This window comes from Channa argus, unplaced genomic scaffold (assembly GCF_033026475.1).
Source record: "Channa argus isolate prfri unplaced genomic scaffold, Channa argus male v1.0 Contig154, whole genome shotgun sequence".
Classification (NCBI taxonomy): domain Eukaryota; kingdom Metazoa; phylum Chordata; class Actinopteri; order Anabantiformes; family Channidae; genus Channa; species Channa argus.
In genome coordinates this window covers 1-17,906 of record NW_027125373.1, presented here as the reverse complement: position 1 = coordinate 17,906, position 17,906 = coordinate 1, and the positions used below count along the sequence as shown (strand labels likewise).

Below are 17,906 nucleotides of genomic sequence, written 5' to 3'. Positions count from 1 at the left end.
CTTTCGTTTAAAATAAATATCATTCTGTTGGAACATCTCGATCCTGGATTTTGGTTTGGGGATCGGAGAGGGAACATGCTAATTTATCTTTGTATGTTGCACCCTGACCCCCTTGACAGGGGCGTAACAGACCAGTACAGTTATAGTACTTTGTACTTTGCCACATTTATCTTCTTCTTAGCAAGTGTCATGCATTCTGCTTCTCCAGCGTTTTTAAGAGCTGTTGACGATGTCAAATGCAGCTTACGGCCACACCGCTCTCTAAGCGCCCGATCTCGTCCGATCTTGGCAGCCAAATAGAGCCGGGCCTGGTTAGTACTTGGTAGGAAGACCGCGTGGGAATACCAGGTGCTGTAAGCTTTTTTGCTTGGGTTTACGGGCAGCACAAGCTGGTGTTACTGCCTATTTATTCATAGAAATTGTTCTATATTTTCATCAAATTTTGTTCTTTCATTACTGTTTTGCTACTTTATTGGTTTGTCAACCATCGTGCTTCATTACTAGTAGACCATGTTACGGTCCTGGCCATATGTGTTGTTTTTATTTTCTTGTTCTTATAGGTGCCCTGCCTGATTGGCCGGATTGGGGGGCAGTACAGGAAGCTGATTGGTCCATCCTACACTTCCTGGAGTTTTAAAAGTACGGTTCCCAACAGCTAGCGAGGCTCTTTCTGGCAGCAGCACCTGTTTGCTGTTCTTGGTTTCCAAACTTTATTTAGCATTTTTGAATTGTTAGGTTTTATGCCGTGGTTTTGTTTATAAATTGTATATTTTGTAAATAGTATTAAATCTGTAGGGGTGAACAGCCATTTTCTTTTGATTGTTTTCTCTTGTTTTCACATTAGGGAGTTAGGGTTAGCGACTGTCTTTTGGATTGTTTATTTCTATCAGGCTAGCTAGCACTTTCTGTGGGAAATGGCTTATTTTGTTTATTATGTTGGCCTTGGTTCGCCCTGAGTTGTAGTGTCATGTTTTGTTTGACACTTTCTTTCGTTTAAAATAAATATCATTCTGTTGGAACATCTCGATACTGGATTTTGGTTTGGGGATCGGAGAGGGAACATGCTAATTTATCTTTGTATGTTGCACCCTGACCCCCTAGACAGGGGCGTAACAGACCAGTACAGTTATAGTACTTTGTACTTTGCCACATTTATCTTCTTCTTAGCAAGTGTCATGCATTCTGCTTCTCCAGCGTTTTTAAGAGCTGTTGATGATGTCAAATGCAGCTTACGGCCACACAGCTCTCTAAGCGCCCGATCTCGTCCGATCTCGGCAGCCAAATAGAGCCGGGCCTGGTTAGTACTTGGTAGGAAGACTGCCTGGGAATACCAGGTGCTGTAAGCTTTTTTGCTTGGGTTTACGGGCAGCACAAGCTGGTGTTACTGCCTATTTATTCATAGAAATTGTTCTATATTTTCATCAAATTTTGTTCTTTCATTGCTGTTTTGCTACTTTATTGGTTTGTCAACCATCGTGCTTCATTACTAGTAGACCATGTTACGGTCCTGGCCATATGTGTTGTTTTTGATTTGTTGTTCTTATAGGTGCCCTGCCTGATTGGCCGGATTGAGGGGCAGTACAGGAAGCTGATTGGTCCATCCTACACTTCCTGGAGTTTTAAAAGTACGGTTCCCAACAGCTAGCGAGGCTCTTTCTGGCAGCAGCACCTGTTTGCTGTTCTTGGTTTCCAAACCTTATTTAGCATTTTTGAATTGTTAGGTTTTGTGCCGTGGTTTTGTTTATAAATTGTATATTTTGTAAATAGTATTAAATCTGTAGGGGTGAACAGCCATTTTCTTTGGACTGTTTTCACATTAGGGAGTTAGGGTTAGCGACTGTCTTTTGGATTGTTTATTTCTATCAGGCTAGCTAGCACTTTCTGTGGGAAATGGCTTATTTTGTTTATTATGTTGGCCTTGGTTCGCCCTGAGTTGTAGTGTCATGTTTTGTTTGACACTTTCTTTCGTTTAAAATAAATATCATTCTGTTGGAACATCTCGATACTGGATTTTGGTTTGGGGATCGGAGAGGGAACATGCTAATTTATCTTTGTATGTTGCACCCTGACTCCCTGGACAGGGGCGTAACAGACCAGTACAGATATAGTACTTTGTACTTTGCCACATTTATCTTCTTCTTAGCAAGTGTCATGCATTCTGCTTCTCCAGCGTTTTTAAGAGCTGTTGATGATGTCAAATGCAGCTTACGGCCACACCGCTCTCTAAGCGCCCGATCTCGGCAGCCAAATAGAGCCGGGCCTGGTTAGTACTTGGTAGGAAGACCGCCTGGGAATACCAGGTGCTGTAAGCTTTTTTACTTGGGTTTACGGGCAGCACAAACTGGTGTTACTGCCTATTTATTCATAGAAATTGTTGTATATTTTCATCAAATTTTGTTCTTTCATTGCTGTTTTGCTACTTTATTGGTTTGTCAACCATCGTGCTTCATTACTAGTAGACCATGTTACGGTCCTGGCCATATGTGTTGTTTTTATTTTGTCGTTCTTATAGGTGCCCTGCCTGATTGGCCGGATTGAGGGGCAGTACAGGAAGCTGATTGGTCCATCCTACACTTCCTGGAGTTTTAAAAGTACGGTTCCCAACAGCTAGCGAGGCTCCTTCTGGCATCAGCACCTGTTTGCTGTTCTTGGTTTCCAAACCTTATTTAGCATTTTTGAATTGTTAGGTTTTGTGCCGTGGTTTTGTTTATAAATTGTATATTTTGTAAATAGTATTAAATCTGTAGGGGTGAACAGCCATTTTCTTTTGATTGTTTTCTCTTTTTTTCACATTAGGGAGTTAGGGTTAGCGACTGTCTTTTGGTTTGTTTATTTCTATCAGGCTAGCTAGCACTTTCTGTGGGAAATGGCTTATTTTGTTCATTATGTTGGCCTTGGTTCGCCCTGAGTTGTAGTGTCATGTTTTGTTTGACACTTTCTTTCGTTTAAAATAAATATCATTCTGTTGGAACATCTCGATCCTGGATTTTGGTTTGGGGATCGGAGAGGGAACATGCTAATTTATCTTTGTATGTTGCACCCTGACCCCCTGGACAGGGGCGTAACAGACCAGTACAGTTATAGTACTTTGTACTTTGCCACATTTGTCTTCTTCTTAGCAAGTGTCATGCATTCTGCTTCTCCAGTGTTTTTAAGAGCTGTTGATGATGTCAAATGCAGCTTACGGCAAAACCGCTCTCTAAGCGCCCGATCTCGTCCGATCTCGGCAGCCAAATAGAGCCGGGCCTGGTTAGTACTTGGTAGGAAGACCGCCTGGGAATACCAGGTGCTGTAAGCTTTTTTGCTTGGGTTTACGGGCAGCACAAGCTGGTGTTACTGCCTATTTATTCATAGAAATTGTGCTATATTTTCATCAAATTTTGTTCTTTCATTGCTGTTTTGCTACTTTATTGGTTTTTCAACCATCGTGCTTCATTACTAGTAGACCATGTTACGGTCCTGGCCATATGTGTTGTTTTTATTTTCTCGTTCTTATAGGTGCCCTGCCTGATTGGCCGGATTGAGGGGCAGTACAGGAAGCTGATTGGTCCATCCTACACTTCCTGGAGTTTTAAAAGTACGGTTCCCAACAGCTAGCGAGGCTCCTTCTGGCAGCAGCACCTGTTTGCTGTTCTTGGTTTTCAAACCTTATTTAGCATTTTTGAATTGTTAGGTTTTGTGCCGTGGTTTTGTTTATAAATTGTATATTTTGTAATTCGTATTAAATCTGTAGGGGTGAACAGCCATTTTCTTTTGATTGTTTTCTCTTGTTTTCACATTAGGGAGTTAGGGTTAGCGACTGTCTTTTGGTTTGTTTATTTCTATCAGGCTAGCTAGCACTTTCTGTGGGAAATGGCTTATTTTGTTTATTATGTTGGCCTTGGTTCGCCCTGAGTTGTAGTGTCATGTTTTGTTTGACACTTTCTTTCGTTTAAAATAAATATCATTCTGTTGGAACATCTCGATCCTGGATTTTGGTTTGGGGATCGGAGAGGGACCATGCTAATTTATCTTTGTATGTTGCACCCTGACCCCCTGGACAGGGGCGTAACAGACCAGTACAGTTATAGTACTTTGTACTTTGCCACATTTATTTTCTTCTTAGCAAGTGTCATGCATTCTGCTTCTCCAGCGTTTTTAAGAGCTGTTGATGATGTCAAATGCAGCTTACGGCCACACCGCTCTCTAAGCGCCCGATCTTGTCCGATCTCGGCAGCCAAATAGAGCCGGGCCTGGTTAGTACTTGGTAGGAAGACCGCCTGGGAATACCAGGTGCTGTAAGCTTTTTTGCTTGGGTTTACGGGCAGCACAAGCTGGTGTTACTGCCTATTTATTCATAGAAATTGTGCTATATTTTCATCAAATTTTGTTCTTTCATTGCTGTTTTGCTACTTTATTGGTTTTTCAACCATCGTGCTTCATTACTAGTAGACAATGTTACGGTCCTGGCCATATGTGTTGTTTTTATTTTGTTGTTCTTATAGGTGCCCTGCCTGATTGGCCGGATTGGGGGGCAGTACAGGAAGCTGATTGGTCCATCCTACACTTCCTGGAGTTTTAAAAGTACGGTTCCCAACAGCTAGCGAGGCTCTTTCTGGCAGTAACACCTGTTTGCTGTTCTTGGTTTCCAAACCTTATTTAGCATTTTTGAATTGTTAGGTTTTGTGCCGTGGTTTTGTTTATAAATTGTATATTTTGTAATTCGTATTAAATCTGTAGGGGTGAACAGCCATTTTCTTTTGATTGTTTTCTCTTGTTTTCACATTAGGGAGTTAGGGTTAGCGACTGTCTTTTGGTTTGTTTATTTCTATCAGGCTAGCTAGCACTTTCTGTGGGAAATGGCTTATTTTGTTTATTATGTTGGCCTTGGTTCGCCCTGAGTTGTAGTGTCATGTTTTGTTTGACACTTTCTTTCGTTTAAAATAAATATCATTCTGTTGGAACATCTCGATACTGGATTTTGGTTTGGGGATCGGAGAGGGAACATGCTAATTTATCTTTGTATGTTGCACCCTGACCCCCTGGACAGGGGCGTAACAGACCAGTACAGTTATAGTACTTTGTACTTTGCCACATTTATCTTCTTCTTAGCAAGTGTCATGCATTCTGCTTCTCCAGCGTTTTTAAGAGCTGTTGACGATGTCAAATGCAGCTTACGGCCACACCGCTCTCTAAGCGCCCGATCTCGTCCGATCTCGGCAGCCAAATAGAGCCGGGCCTGGTTAGTACTTGGTAGGAAGACCGCCTGGGAATACCAGGTGCTGTAAGCTTTTTTGCTTGGGTTTACGGGCAGCACAAGCTGGTGTTACTGCCTATTTATTCATAGAAATTGTTCTATATTTTCATCAAATTTTGTTCTTTCATTGCTGTTTTGCTACTTTATTGGTTTTTCAACCATCGTGCTTCATTACTAGTAGACCATGTTACGGTCCTGGCCATATGTGTTGTTTTTATTTTCTCGTTCTTATAGGTGCCCTGCCTGATTGGCCGGATTGAGGGGCAGTACAGGAAGCTGATTGGTCCATCCTACACTTCCTGGAGTTTTAAAAGTACGGTTCCCAACAGCTAGCGAGGCTCTTTCTGGCAGCAGCACCTGTTTGCTGTTCTTGGTTTCCAAACCTTATTTAGCATTTTTGAATTGTTAGGTTTTATGCCGTGGTTTTGTTTATAAATTGTATATTTTGTAAATAGTATTAAATCTGTAGGGGTGAACTGCCATTTTCTTTGGATTGTTTTCACATTTGGGAGTTAGGGTTAGCGACTGTCTTTTGGTTTGTTTATTTCTATCAGGCTAGCTAGCACTTTCTGTGGGAAATGGCTTATTTTGTTTATTATGTTGGCCTTGGTTCGCCCTGAGTTGTAGTGTCATGTTTTGTTTGACACTTTCTTTCGTTTAAAATAAATATCATTCTGTTGGAACATCTCGATCCTGGATTTTGGTTTGGGGATCGGAGAGGGAACATGCTAATTTATCTTTGTATGTTGCACCCTGACCCCCTTGACAGGGGCGTAACAGACCAGTACAGTTATAGTACTTTGTACTTTGCCACATTTATCTTCTTCTTAGCAAGTGTCATGCATTCTGCTTCTCCAGCGTTTTTAAGAGCTGTTGACGATGTCAAATGCAGCTTACGGCCACACCGCTCTCTAAGCGCCCGATCTCGTCCGATCTTGGCAGCCAAATAGAGCCGGGCCTGGTTAGTACTTGGTAGGAAGACCGCGTGGGAATACCAGGTGCTGTAAGCTTTTTTGCTTGGGTTTACGGGCAGCACAAGCTGGTGTTACTGCCTATTTATTCATAGAAATTGTTCTATATTTTCATCAAATTTTGTTCTTTCATTACTGTTTTGCTACTTTATTGGTTTGTCAACCATCGTGCTTCATTACTAGTAGACCATGTTACGGTCCTGGCCATATGTGTTGTTTTTATTTTCTTGTTCTTATAGGTGCCCTGCCTGATTGGCCGGATTGGGGGGCAGTACAGGAAGCTGATTGGTCCATCCTACACTTCCTGGAGTTTTAAAAGTACGGTTCCCAACAGCTAGCGAGGCTCTTTCTGGCAGCAGCACCTGTTTGCTGTTCTTGGTTTCCAAACTTTATTTAGCATTTTTGAATTGTTAGGTTTTATGCCGTGGTTTTGTTTATAAATTGTATATTTTGTAAATAGTATTAAATCTGTAGGGGTGAACAGCCATTTTCTTTTGATTGTTTTCTCTTGTTTTCACATTAGGGAGTTAGGGTTAGCGACTGTCTTTTGGATTGTTTATTTCTATCAGGCTAGCTAGCACTTTCTGTGGGAAATGGCTTATTTTGTTTATTATGTTGGCCTTGGTTCGCCCTGAGTTGTAGTGTCATGTTTTGTTTGACACTTTCTTTCGTTTAAAATAAATATCATTCTGTTGGAACATCTCGATACTGGATTTTGGTTTGGGGATCGGAGAGGGAACATGCTAATTTATCTTTGTATGTTGCACCCTGACCCCCTAGACAGGGGCGTAACAGACCAGTACAGTTATAGTACTTTGTACTTTGCCACATTTATCTTCTTCTTAGCAAGTGTCATGCATTCTGCTTCTCCAGCGTTTTTAAGAGCTGTTGATGATGTCAAATGCAGCTTACGGCCACACAGCTCTCTAAGCGCCCGATCTCGTCCGATCTCGGCAGCCAAATAGAGCCGGGCCTGGTTAGTACTTGGTAGGAAGACTGCCTGGGAATACCAGGTGCTGTAAGCTTTTTTGCTTGGGTTTACGGGCAGCACAAGCTGGTGTTACTGCCTATTTATTCATAGAAATTGTTCTATATTTTCATCAAATTTTGTTCTTTCATTGCTGTTTTGCTACTTTATTGGTTTGTCAACCATCGTGCTTCATTACTAGTAGACCATGTTACGGTCCTGGCCATATGTGTTGTTTTTGATTTGTTGTTCTTATAGGTGCCCTGCCTGATTGGCCGGATTGAGGGGCAGTACAGGAAGCTGATTGGTCCATCCTACACTTCCTGGAGTTTTAAAAGTACGGTTCCCAACAGCTAGCGAGGCTCTTTCTGGCAGCAGCACCTGTTTGCTGTTCTTGGTTTCCAAACCTTATTTAGCATTTTTGAATTGTTAGGTTTTGTGCCGTGGTTTTGTTTATAAATTGTATATTTTGTAAATAGTATTAAATCTGTAGGGGTGAACAGCCATTTTCTTTGGACTGTTTTCACATTAGGGAGTTAGGGTTAGCGACTGTCTTTTGGATTGTTTATTTCTATCAGGCTAGCTAGCACTTTCTGTGGGAAATGGCTTATTTTGTTTATTATGTTGGCCTTGGTTCGCCCTGAGTTGTAGTGTCATGTTTTGTTTGACACTTTCTTTCGTTTAAAATAAATATCATTCTGTTGGAACATCTCGATACTGGATTTTGGTTTGGGGATCGGAGAGGGAACATGCTAATTTATCTTTGTATGTTGCACCCTGACTCCCTGGACAGGGGCGTAACAGACCAGTACAGATATAGTACTTTGTACTTTGCCACATTTATCTTCTTCTTAGCAAGTGTCATGCATTCTGCTTCTCCAGCGTTTTTAAGAGCTGTTGATGATGTCAAATGCAGCTTACGGCCACACCGCTCTCTAAGCGCCCGATCTCGGCAGCCAAATAGAGCCGGGCCTGGTTAGTACTTGGTAGGAAGACCGCCTGGGAATACCAGGTGCTGTAAGCTTTTTTACTTGGGTTTACGGGCAGCACAAACTGGTGTTACTGCCTATTTATTCATAGAAATTGTTGTATATTTTCATCAAATTTTGTTCTTTCATTGCTGTTTTGCTACTTTATTGGTTTGTCAACCATCGTGCTTCATTACTAGTAGACCATGTTACGGTCCTGGCCATATGTGTTGTTTTTATTTTGTCGTTCTTATAGGTGCCCTGCCTGATTGGCCGGATTGAGGGGCAGTACAGGAAGCTGATTGGTCCATCCTACACTTCCTGGAGTTTTAAAAGTACGGTTCCCAACAGCTAGCGAGGCTCCTTCTGGCATCAGCACCTGTTTGCTGTTCTTGGTTTCCAAACCTTATTTAGCATTTTTGAATTGTTAGGTTTTGTGCCGTGGTTTTGTTTATAAATTGTATATTTTGTAAATAGTATTAAATCTGTAGGGGTGAACAGCCATTTTCTTTTGATTGTTTTCTCTTTTTTTCACATTAGGGAGTTAGGGTTAGCGACTGTCTTTTGGTTTGTTTATTTCTATCAGGCTAGCTAGCACTTTCTGTGGGAAATGGCTTATTTTGTTCATTATGTTGGCCTTGGTTCGCCCTGAGTTGTAGTGTCATGTTTTGTTTGACACTTTCTTTCGTTTAAAATAAATATCATTCTGTTGGAACATCTCGATCCTGGATTTTGGTTTGGGGATCGGAGAGGGAACATGCTAATTTATCTTTGTATGTTGCACCCTGACCCCCTGGACAGGGGCGTAACAGACCAGTACAGGTATAGTACTTTGTACTTTGCCACATTTGTCTTCTTCTTAGCAAGTGTCATGCATTCTGCTTCTCCAGTGTTTTTAAGAGCTGTTGATGATGTCAAATGCAGCTTACGGCAAAACCGCTCTCTAAGCGCCCGATCTCGTCCGATCTCGGCAGCCAAATAGAGCCGGGCCTGGTTAGTACTTGGTAGGAAGACCGCCTGGGAATACCAGGTGCTGTAAGCTTTTTTGCTTGGGTTTACGGGCAGCACAAGCTGGTGTTACTGCCTATTTATTCATAGAAATTGTGCTATATTTTCATCAAATTTTGTTCTTTCATTGCTGTTTTGCTACTTTATTGGTTTTTCAACCATCGTGCTAAATTACTAGTAGACCATGTTACGGTCCTGGCCATATGTGTTGTTTTTATTTTGTTGTTCTTATAGGTGCCCTGCCTGATTGGCCGGATTGGGGGGCAGTACAGGAAGCTGATTGGTCCATCCTACACTTCCTGGAGTTTTAAAAGTACGGTTCCCAACAGCTAGCGAGGCTCTTTCTGGCAGTAACACCTGTTTGCTGTTCTTGGTTTCCAAACCTTATTTAGCATTTTTGAATTGTTAGGTTTTGTGCCGTGGTTTTGTTTATAAATTGTATATTTTGTAATTCGTATTAAATCTGTAGGGGTGAACAGCCATTTTCTTTTGATTGTTTTTTATTGTTTTCACATTAGGGAGTTAGGGTTAGCGACTGTCTTTTGGTTTGTTTATTTCTATCAGGCTAGCTAGCACTTTCTGTGGGAAATGGCTTATTTTGTTTATTATGTTGGCCTTGGTTCGCCCTGAGTTGTAGTGTCATGTTTTGTTTGACACTTTCTTTCGTTTAAAATAAATATCATTCTGTTGGAACATCTCGATCCTGGATTTTGGTTTGGGGATCGGAGAGGGAACATGCTAATTTATCTTTGTATGTTGCACCCTGACCCCCTTGACAGGGGCGTAACAGACCAGTACAGTTATAGTACTTTGTACTTTGCCACATTTATCTTCTTCTTAGCAAGTGTCATGCATTCTGCTTCTCCAGCGTTTTTAAGAGCTGTTGACGATGTCAAATGCAGCTTACGGCCACACCGCTCTCTAAGCGCCCGATCTCGTCCGATCTTGGCAGCCAAATAGAGCCGGGCCTGGTTAGTACTTGGTAGGAAGACCGCGTGGGAATACCAGGTGCTGTAAGCTTTTTTGCTTGGGTTTACGGGCAGCACAAGCTGGTGTTACTGCCTATTTATTCATAGAAATTGTTCTATATTTTCATCAAATTTTGTTCTTTCATTACTGTTTTGCTACTTTATTGGTTTGTCAACCATCGTGCTTCATTACTAGTAGACCATGTTACGGTCCTGGCCATATGTGTTGTTTTTATTTTCTTGTTCTTATAGGTGCCCTGCCTGATTGGCCGGATTGGGGGGCAGTACAGGAAGCTGATTGGTCCATCCTACACTTCCTGGAGTTTTAAAAGTACGGTTCCCAACAGCTAGCGAGGCTCTTTCTGGCAGCAGCACCTGTTTGCTGTTCTTGGTTTCCAAACTTTATTTAGCATTTTTGAATTGTTAGGTTTTATGCCGTGGTTTTGTTTATAAATTGTATATTTTGTAAATAGTATTAAATCTGTAGGGGTGAACAGCCATTTTCTTTTGATTGTTTTCTCTTGTTTTCACATTAGGGAGTTAGGGTTAGCGACTGTCTTTTGGATTGTTTATTTCTATCAGGCTAGCTAGCACTTTCTGTGGGAAATGGCTTATTTTGTTTATTATGTTGGCCTTGGTTCGCCCTGAGTTGTAGTGTCATGTTTTGTTTGACACTTTCTTTCGTTTAAAATAAATATCATTCTGTTGGAACATCTCGATACTGGATTTTGGTTTGGGGATCGGAGAGGGAACATGCTAATTTATCTTTGTATGTTGCACCCTGACTCCCTGGACAGGGGCGTAACAGACCAGTACAGATATAGTACTTTGTACTTTGCCACATTTATCTTCTTCTTAGCAAGTGTCATGCATTCTGCTTCTCCAGCGTTTTTAAGAGCTGTTGATGATGTCAAATGCAGCTTACGGCCACACCGCTCTCTAAGCGCCCGATCTCGGCAGCCAAATAGAGCCGGGCCTGGTTAGTACTTGGTAGGAAGACCGCCTGGGAATACCAGGTGCTGTAAGCTTTTTTACTTGGGTTTACGGGCAGCACAAACTGGTGTTACTGCCTATTTATTCATAGAAATTGTTGTATATTTTCATCAAATTTTGTTCTTTCATTGCTGTTTTGCTACTTTATTGGTTTGTCAACCATCGTGCTTCATTACTAGTAGACCATGTTACGGTCCTGGCCATATGTGTTGTTTTTATTTTGTCGTTCTTATAGGTGCCCTGCCTGATTGGCCGGATTGAGGGGCAGTACAGGAAGCTGATTGGTCCATCCTACACTTCCTGGAGTTTTAAAAGTACGGTTCCCAACAGCTAGCGAGGCTCCTTCTGGCATCAGCACCTGTTTGCTGTTCTTGGTTTCCAAACCTTATTTAGCATTTTTGAATTGTTAGGTTTTGTGCCGTGGTTTTGTTTATAAATTGTATATTTTGTAAATAGTATTAAATCTGTAGGGGTGAACAGCCATTTTCTTTTGATTGTTTTCTCTTTTTTTCACATTAGGGAGTTAGGGTTAGCGACTGTCTTTTGGTTTGTTTATTTCTATCAGGCTAGCTAGCACTTTCTGTGGGAAATGGCTTATTTTGTTCATTATGTTGGCCTTGGTTCGCCCTGAGTTGTAGTGTCATGTTTTGTTTGACACTTTCTTTCGTTTAAAATAAATATCATTCTGTTGGAACATCTCGATCCTGGATTTTGGTTTGGGGATCGGAGAGGGAACATGCTAATTTATCTTTGTATGTTGCACCCTGACCCCCTGGACAGGGGCGTAACAGACCAGTACAGGTATAGTACTTTGTACTTTGCCACATTTGTCTTCTTCTTAGCAAGTGTCATGCATTCTGCTTCTCCAGTGTTTTTAAGAGCTGTTGATGATGTCAAATGCAGCTTACGGCAAAACCGCTCTCTAAGCGCCCGATCTCGTCCGATCTCGGCAGCCAAATAGAGCCGGGCCTGGTTAGTACTTGGTAGGAAGACCGCCTGGGAATACCAGGTGCTGTAAGCTTTTTTGCTTGGGTTTACGGGCAGCACAAGCTGGTGTTACTGCCTATTTATTCATAGAAATTGTGCTATATTTTCATCAAATTTTGTTCTTTCATTGCTGTTTTGCTACTTTATTGGTTTTTCAACCATCGTGCTAAATTACTAGTAGACCATGTTACGGTCCTGGCCATATGTGTTGTTTTTATTTTGTTGTTCTTATAGGTGCCCTGCCTGATTGGCCGGATTGGGGGGCAGTACAGGAAGCTGATTGGTCCATCCTACACTTCCTGGAGTTTTAAAAGTACGGTTCCCAACAGCTAGCGAGGCTCTTTCTGGCAGTAACACCTGTTTGCTGTTCTTGGTTTCCAAACCTTATTTAGCATTTTTGAATTGTTAGGTTTTGTGCCGTGGTTTTGTTTATAAATTGTATATTTTGTAATTCGTATTAAATCTGTAGGGGTGAACAGCCATTTTCTTTTGATTGTTTTTTATTGTTTTCACATTAGGGAGTTAGGGTTAGCGACTGTCTTTTGGTTTGTTTATTTCTATCAGGCTAGCTAGCACTTTCTGTGGGAAATGGCTTATTTTGTTTATTATGTTGGCCTTGGTTCGCCCTGAGTTGTAGTGTCATGTTTTGTTTGACACTTTCTTTCGTTTAAAATAAATATCATTCTGTTGGAACATCTCGATCCTGGATTTTGGTTTGGGGATCGGAGAGGGAACATGCTAATTTATCTTTGTATGTTGCACCCTGACCCCCTTGACAGGGGCGTAACAGACCAGTACAGTTATAGTACTTTGTACTTTGCCACATTTATCTTCTTCTTAGCAAGTGTCATGCATTCTGCTTCTCCAGCGTTTTTAAGAGCTGTTGACGATGTCAAATGCAGCTTACGGCCACACCGCTCTCTAAGCGCCCGATCTCGTCCGATCTTGGCAGCCAAATAGAGCCGGGCCTGGTTAGTACTTGGTAGGAAGACCGCGTGGGAATACCAGGTGCTGTAAGCTTTTTTGCTTGGGTTTACGGGCAGCACAAGCTGGTGTTACTGCCTATTTATTCATAGAAATTGTTCTATATTTTCATCAAATTTTGTTCTTTCATTACTGTTTTGCTACTTTATTGGTTTGTCAACCATCGTGCTTCATTACTAGTAGACCATGTTACGGTCCTGGCCATATGTGTTGTTTTTATTTTCTTGTTCTTATAGGTGCCCTGCCTGATTGGCCGGATTGGGGGGCAGTACAGGAAGCTGATTGGTCCATCCTACACTTCCTGGAGTTTTAAAAGTACGGTTCCCAACAGCTAGCGAGGCTCTTTCTGGCAGCAGCACCTGTTTGCTGTTCTTGGTTTCCAAACTTTATTTAGCATTTTTGAATTGTTAGGTTTTATGCCGTGGTTTTGTTTATAAATTGTATATTTTGTAAATAGTATTAAATCTGTAGGGGTGAACAGCCATTTTCTTTTGATTGTTTTCTCTTGTTTTCATATTAGGGAGTTAGGGTTAGCGACTGTCTTTTGGATTGTTTATTTCTATCAGGCTAGCTAGCACTTTCTGTGGGAAATGGCTTATTTTGTTTATTATGTTGGCCTTGGTTCGCCCTGAGTTGTAGTGTCATGTTTTGTTTGACACTTTCTTTCGTTTAAAATAAATATCATTCTGTTGGAACATCTCGATACTGGATTTTGGTTTGGGGATCGGAGAGGGAACATGCTAATTTATCTTTGTATGTTGCACCCTGACCCCCTAGACAGGGGCGTAACAGACCAGTACAGTTATAGTACTTTGTACTTTGCCACATTTATCTTCTTCTTAGCAAGTGTCATGCATTCTGCTTCTCCAGCGTTTTTAAGAGCTGTTGATGATGTCAAATGCAGCTTACGGCCACACAGCTCTCTAAGCGCCCGATCTCGTCCGATCTCGGCAGCCAAATAGAGCCGGGCCTGGTTAGTACTTGGTAGGAAGACTGCCTGGGAATACCAGGTGCTGTAAGCTTTTTTGCTTGGGTTTACGGGCAGCACAAGCTGGTGTTACTGCCTATTTATTCATAGAAATTGTTCTATATTTTCATCAAATTTTGTTCTTTCATTGCTGTTTTGCTACTTTATTGGTTTGTCAACCATCGTGCTTCATTACTAGTAGACCATGTTACGGTCCTGGCCATATGTGTTGTTTTTGATTTGTTGTTCTTATAGGTGCCCTGCCTGATTGGCCGGATTGAGGGGCAGTACAGGAAGCTGATTGGTCCATCCTACACTTCCTGGAGTTTTAAAAGTACGGTTCCCAACAGCTAGCGAGGCTCTTTCTGGCAGCAGCACCTGTTTGCTGTTCTTGGTTTCCAAACCTTATTTAGCATTTTTGAATTGTTAGGTTTTGTGCCGTGGTTTTGTTTATAAATTGTATATTTTGTAAATAGTATTAAATCTGTAGGGGTGAACAGCCATTTTCTTTGGACTGTTTTCACATTAGGGAGTTAGGGTTAGCGACTGTCTTTTGGATTGTTTATTTCTATCAGGCTAGCTAGCACTTTCTGTGGGAAATGGCTTATTTTGTTTATTATGTTGGCCTTGGTTCGCCCTGAGTTGTAGTGTCATGTTTTGTTTGACACTTTCTTTCGTTTAAAATAAATATCATTCTGTTGGAACATCTCGATACTGGATTTTGGTTTGGGGATCGGAGAGGGAACATGCTAATTTATCTTTGTATGTTGCACCCTGACTCCCTGGACAGGGGCGTAACAGACCAGTACAGATATAGTACTTTGTACTTTGCCACATTTATCTTCTTCTTAGCAAGTGTCATGCATTCTGCTTCTCCAGCGTTTTTAAGAGCTGTTGATGATGTCAAATGCAGCTTACGGCCACACCGCTCTCTAAGCGCCCGATCTCGGCAGCCAAATAGAGCCGGGCCTGGTTAGTACTTGGTAGGAAGACCGCCTGGGAATACCAGGTGCTGTAAGCTTTTTTACTTGGGTTTACGGGCAGCACAAACTGGTGTTACTGCCTATTTATTCATAGAAATTGTTGTATATTTTCATCAAATTTTGTTCTTTCATTGCTGTTTTGCTACTTTATTGGTTTGTCAACCATCGTGCTTCATTACTAGTAGACCATGTTACGGTCCTGGCCATATGTGTTGTTTTTATTTTGTCGTTCTTATAGGTGCCCTGCCTGATTGGCCGGATTGAGGGGCAGTACAGGAAGCTGATTGGTCCATCCTACACTTCCTGGAGTTTTAAAAGTACGGTTCCCAACAGCTAGCGAGGCTCCTTCTGGCATCAGCACCTGTTTGCTGTTCTTGGTTTCCAAACCTTATTTAGCATTTTTGAATTGTTAGGTTTTGTGCCGTGGTTTTGTTTATAAATTGTATATTTTGTAAATAGTATTAAATCTGTAGGGGTGAACAGCCATTTTCTTTTGATTGTTTTCTCTTTTTTTCACATTAGGGAGTTAGGGTTAGCGACTGTCTTTTGGTTTGTTTATTTCTATCAGGCTAGCTAGCACTTTCTGTGGGAAATGGCTTATTTTGTTCATTATGTTGGCCTTGGTTCGCCCTGAGTTGTAGTGTCATGTTTTGTTTGACACTTTCTTTCGTTTAAAATAAATATCATTCTGTTGGAACATCTCGATCCTGGATTTTGGTTTGGGGATCGGAGAGGGAACATGCTAATTTATCTTTGTATGTTGCACCCTGACCCCCTGGACAGGGGCGTAACAGACCAGTACAGTTATAGTACTTTGTACTTTGCCACATTTGTCTTCTTCTTAGCAAGTGTCATGCATTCTGCTTCTCCAGTGTTTTTAAGAGCTGTTGATGATGTCAAATGCAGCTTACGGCAAAACCGCTCTCTAAGCGCCCGATCTCGTCCGATCTCGGCAGCCAAATAGAGCCGGGCCTGGTTAGTACTTGGTAGGAAGACCGCCTGGGAATACCAGGTGCTGTAAGCTTTTTTGCTTGGGTTTACGGGCAGCACAAGCTGGTGTTACTGCCTATTTATTCATAGAAATTGTGCTATATTTTCATCAAATTTTGTTCTTTCATTGCTGTTTTGCTACTTTATTGGTTTTTCAACCATCGTGCTAAATTACTAGTAGACCATGTTACGGTCCTGGCCATATGTGTTGTTTTTATTTTGTTGTTCTTATAGGTGCCCTGCCTGATTGGCCGGATTGGGGGGCAGTACAGGAAGCTGATTGGTCCATCCTACACTTCCTGGAGTTTTAAAAGTACGGTTCCCAACAGCTAGCGAGGCTCTTTCTGGCAGTAACACCTGTTTGCTGTTCTTGGTTTCCAAACCTTATTTAGCATTTTTGAATTGTTAGGTTTTGTGCCGTGGTTTTGTTTATAAATTGTATATTTTGTAATTCGTATTAAATCTGTAGGGGTGAACAGCCATTTTCTTTTGATTGTTTTTTATTGTTTTCACATTAGGGAGTTAGGGTTAGCGACTGTCTTTTGGTTTGTTTATTTCTATCAGGCTAGCTAGCACTTTCTGTGGGAAATGGCTTATTTTGTTTATTATGTTGGCCTTGGTTCGCCCTGAGTTGTAGTGTCATGTTTTGTTTGACACTTTCTTTCGTTTAAAATAAATATCATTCTGTTGGAACATCTCGATCCTGGATTTTGGTTTGGGGATCGGAGAGGGAACATGCTAATTTATCTTTGTATGTTGCACCCTGACCCCCTTGACAGGGGCGTAACAGACCAGTACAGTTATAGTACTTTGTACTTTGCCACATTTATCTTCTTCTTAGCAAGTGTCATGCATTCTGCTTCTCCAGCGTTTTTAAGAGCTGTTGACGATGTCAAATGCAGCTTACGGCCACACCGCTCTCTAAGCGCCCGATCTCGTCCGATCTTGGCAGCCAAATAGAGCCGGGCCTGGTTAGTACTTGGTAGGAAGACCGCGTGGGAATACCAGGTGCTGTAAGCTTTTTTGCTTGGGTTTACGGGCAGCACAAGCTGGTGTTACTGCCTATTTATTCATAGAAATTGTTCTATATTTTCATCAAATTTTGTTCTTTCATTACTGTTTTGCTACTTTATTGGTTTGTCAACCATCGTGCTTCATTACTAGTAGACCATGTTACGGTCCTGGCCATATGTGTTGTTTTTATTTTCTTGTTCTTATAGGTGCCCTGCCTGATTGGCCGGATTGGGGGGCAGTACAGGAAGCTGATTGGTCCATCCTACACTTCCTGGAGTTTTAAAAGTACGGTTCCCAACAGCTAGCGAGGCTCTTTCTGGCAGCAGCACCTGTTTGCTGTTCTTGGTTTCCAAACTTTATTTAGCATTTTTGAATTGTTAGGTTTTATGCCGTGGTTTTGTTTATAAATTGTATATTTTGTAAATAGTATTAAATCTGTAGGGGTGAACAGCCATTTTCTTTTGATTGTTTTCTCTTGTTTTCATATTAGGGAGTTAGGGTTAGCGACTGTCTTTTGGATTGTTTATTTCTATCAGGCTAGCTAGCACTTTCTGTGGGAAATGGCTTATTTTGTTTATTATGTTGGCCTTGGTTCGCCCTGAGTTGTAGTGTCATGTTTTGTTTGACACTTTCTTTCGTTTAAAATAAATATCATTCTGTTGGAACATCTCGATACTGGATTTTGGTTTGGGGATCGGAGAAGGAACATGCTAATTTATCTTTGTATGTTGCACCCTGACCCCCTAGACAGGGGCGTAACAGACCAGTACAGTTATAGTACTTTGTACTTTGCCACATTTATCTTCTTCTTAGCAAGTGTCATGCATTCTGCTTCTCCAGCGTTTTTAAGAGCTGTTGATGATGTCAAAT

General features: G+C 41.5%; 18 pseudogenes; all 18 read left to right on the top strand.

The window, feature by feature from the left end:
- Positions 1-241: 241 nt before the first annotated feature.
- Positions 242-360, top strand: LOC137122367 (5S ribosomal RNA; annotated as a pseudogene).
- Positions 361-1,227: 867 nt separating this feature from the next.
- LOC137122376 (5S ribosomal RNA) lies at positions 1,228-1,346 on the top strand (annotated as a pseudogene).
- An 857-nt stretch (positions 1,347-2,203) lies between these two features.
- On the top strand, positions 2,204-2,312 carry LOC137122384 (5S ribosomal RNA; annotated as a pseudogene).
- An 867-nt stretch (positions 2,313-3,179) lies between these two features.
- LOC137122359 (5S ribosomal RNA) lies at positions 3,180-3,298 on the top strand (annotated as a pseudogene).
- Positions 3,299-4,165: 867 nt separating this feature from the next.
- On the top strand, positions 4,166-4,284 carry LOC137122360 (5S ribosomal RNA; annotated as a pseudogene).
- An 867-nt stretch (positions 4,285-5,151) lies between these two features.
- On the top strand, positions 5,152-5,270 carry LOC137122344 (5S ribosomal RNA; annotated as a pseudogene).
- Positions 5,271-6,127: 857 nt separating this feature from the next.
- Positions 6,128-6,246, top strand: LOC137122365 (5S ribosomal RNA; annotated as a pseudogene).
- An 867-nt stretch (positions 6,247-7,113) lies between these two features.
- LOC137122375 (5S ribosomal RNA) lies at positions 7,114-7,232 on the top strand (annotated as a pseudogene).
- Positions 7,233-8,089: 857 nt separating this feature from the next.
- On the top strand, positions 8,090-8,198 carry LOC137122383 (5S ribosomal RNA; annotated as a pseudogene).
- Positions 8,199-9,065: 867 nt separating this feature from the next.
- On the top strand, positions 9,066-9,184 carry LOC137122358 (5S ribosomal RNA; annotated as a pseudogene).
- An 867-nt stretch (positions 9,185-10,051) lies between these two features.
- On the top strand, positions 10,052-10,170 carry LOC137122364 (5S ribosomal RNA; annotated as a pseudogene).
- Positions 10,171-11,037: 867 nt separating this feature from the next.
- On the top strand, positions 11,038-11,146 carry LOC137122382 (5S ribosomal RNA; annotated as a pseudogene).
- Positions 11,147-12,013: 867 nt separating this feature from the next.
- Positions 12,014-12,132, top strand: LOC137122357 (5S ribosomal RNA; annotated as a pseudogene).
- Positions 12,133-12,999: 867 nt separating this feature from the next.
- On the top strand, positions 13,000-13,118 carry LOC137122363 (5S ribosomal RNA; annotated as a pseudogene).
- Positions 13,119-13,985: 867 nt separating this feature from the next.
- Positions 13,986-14,104, top strand: LOC137122374 (5S ribosomal RNA; annotated as a pseudogene).
- Positions 14,105-14,961: 857 nt separating this feature from the next.
- Positions 14,962-15,070, top strand: LOC137122381 (5S ribosomal RNA; annotated as a pseudogene).
- Positions 15,071-15,937: 867 nt separating this feature from the next.
- LOC137122356 (5S ribosomal RNA) lies at positions 15,938-16,056 on the top strand (annotated as a pseudogene).
- Positions 16,057-16,923: 867 nt separating this feature from the next.
- LOC137122362 (5S ribosomal RNA) lies at positions 16,924-17,042 on the top strand (annotated as a pseudogene).
- The last annotated feature ends 864 nt before the right edge of the window (positions 17,043-17,906 follow it).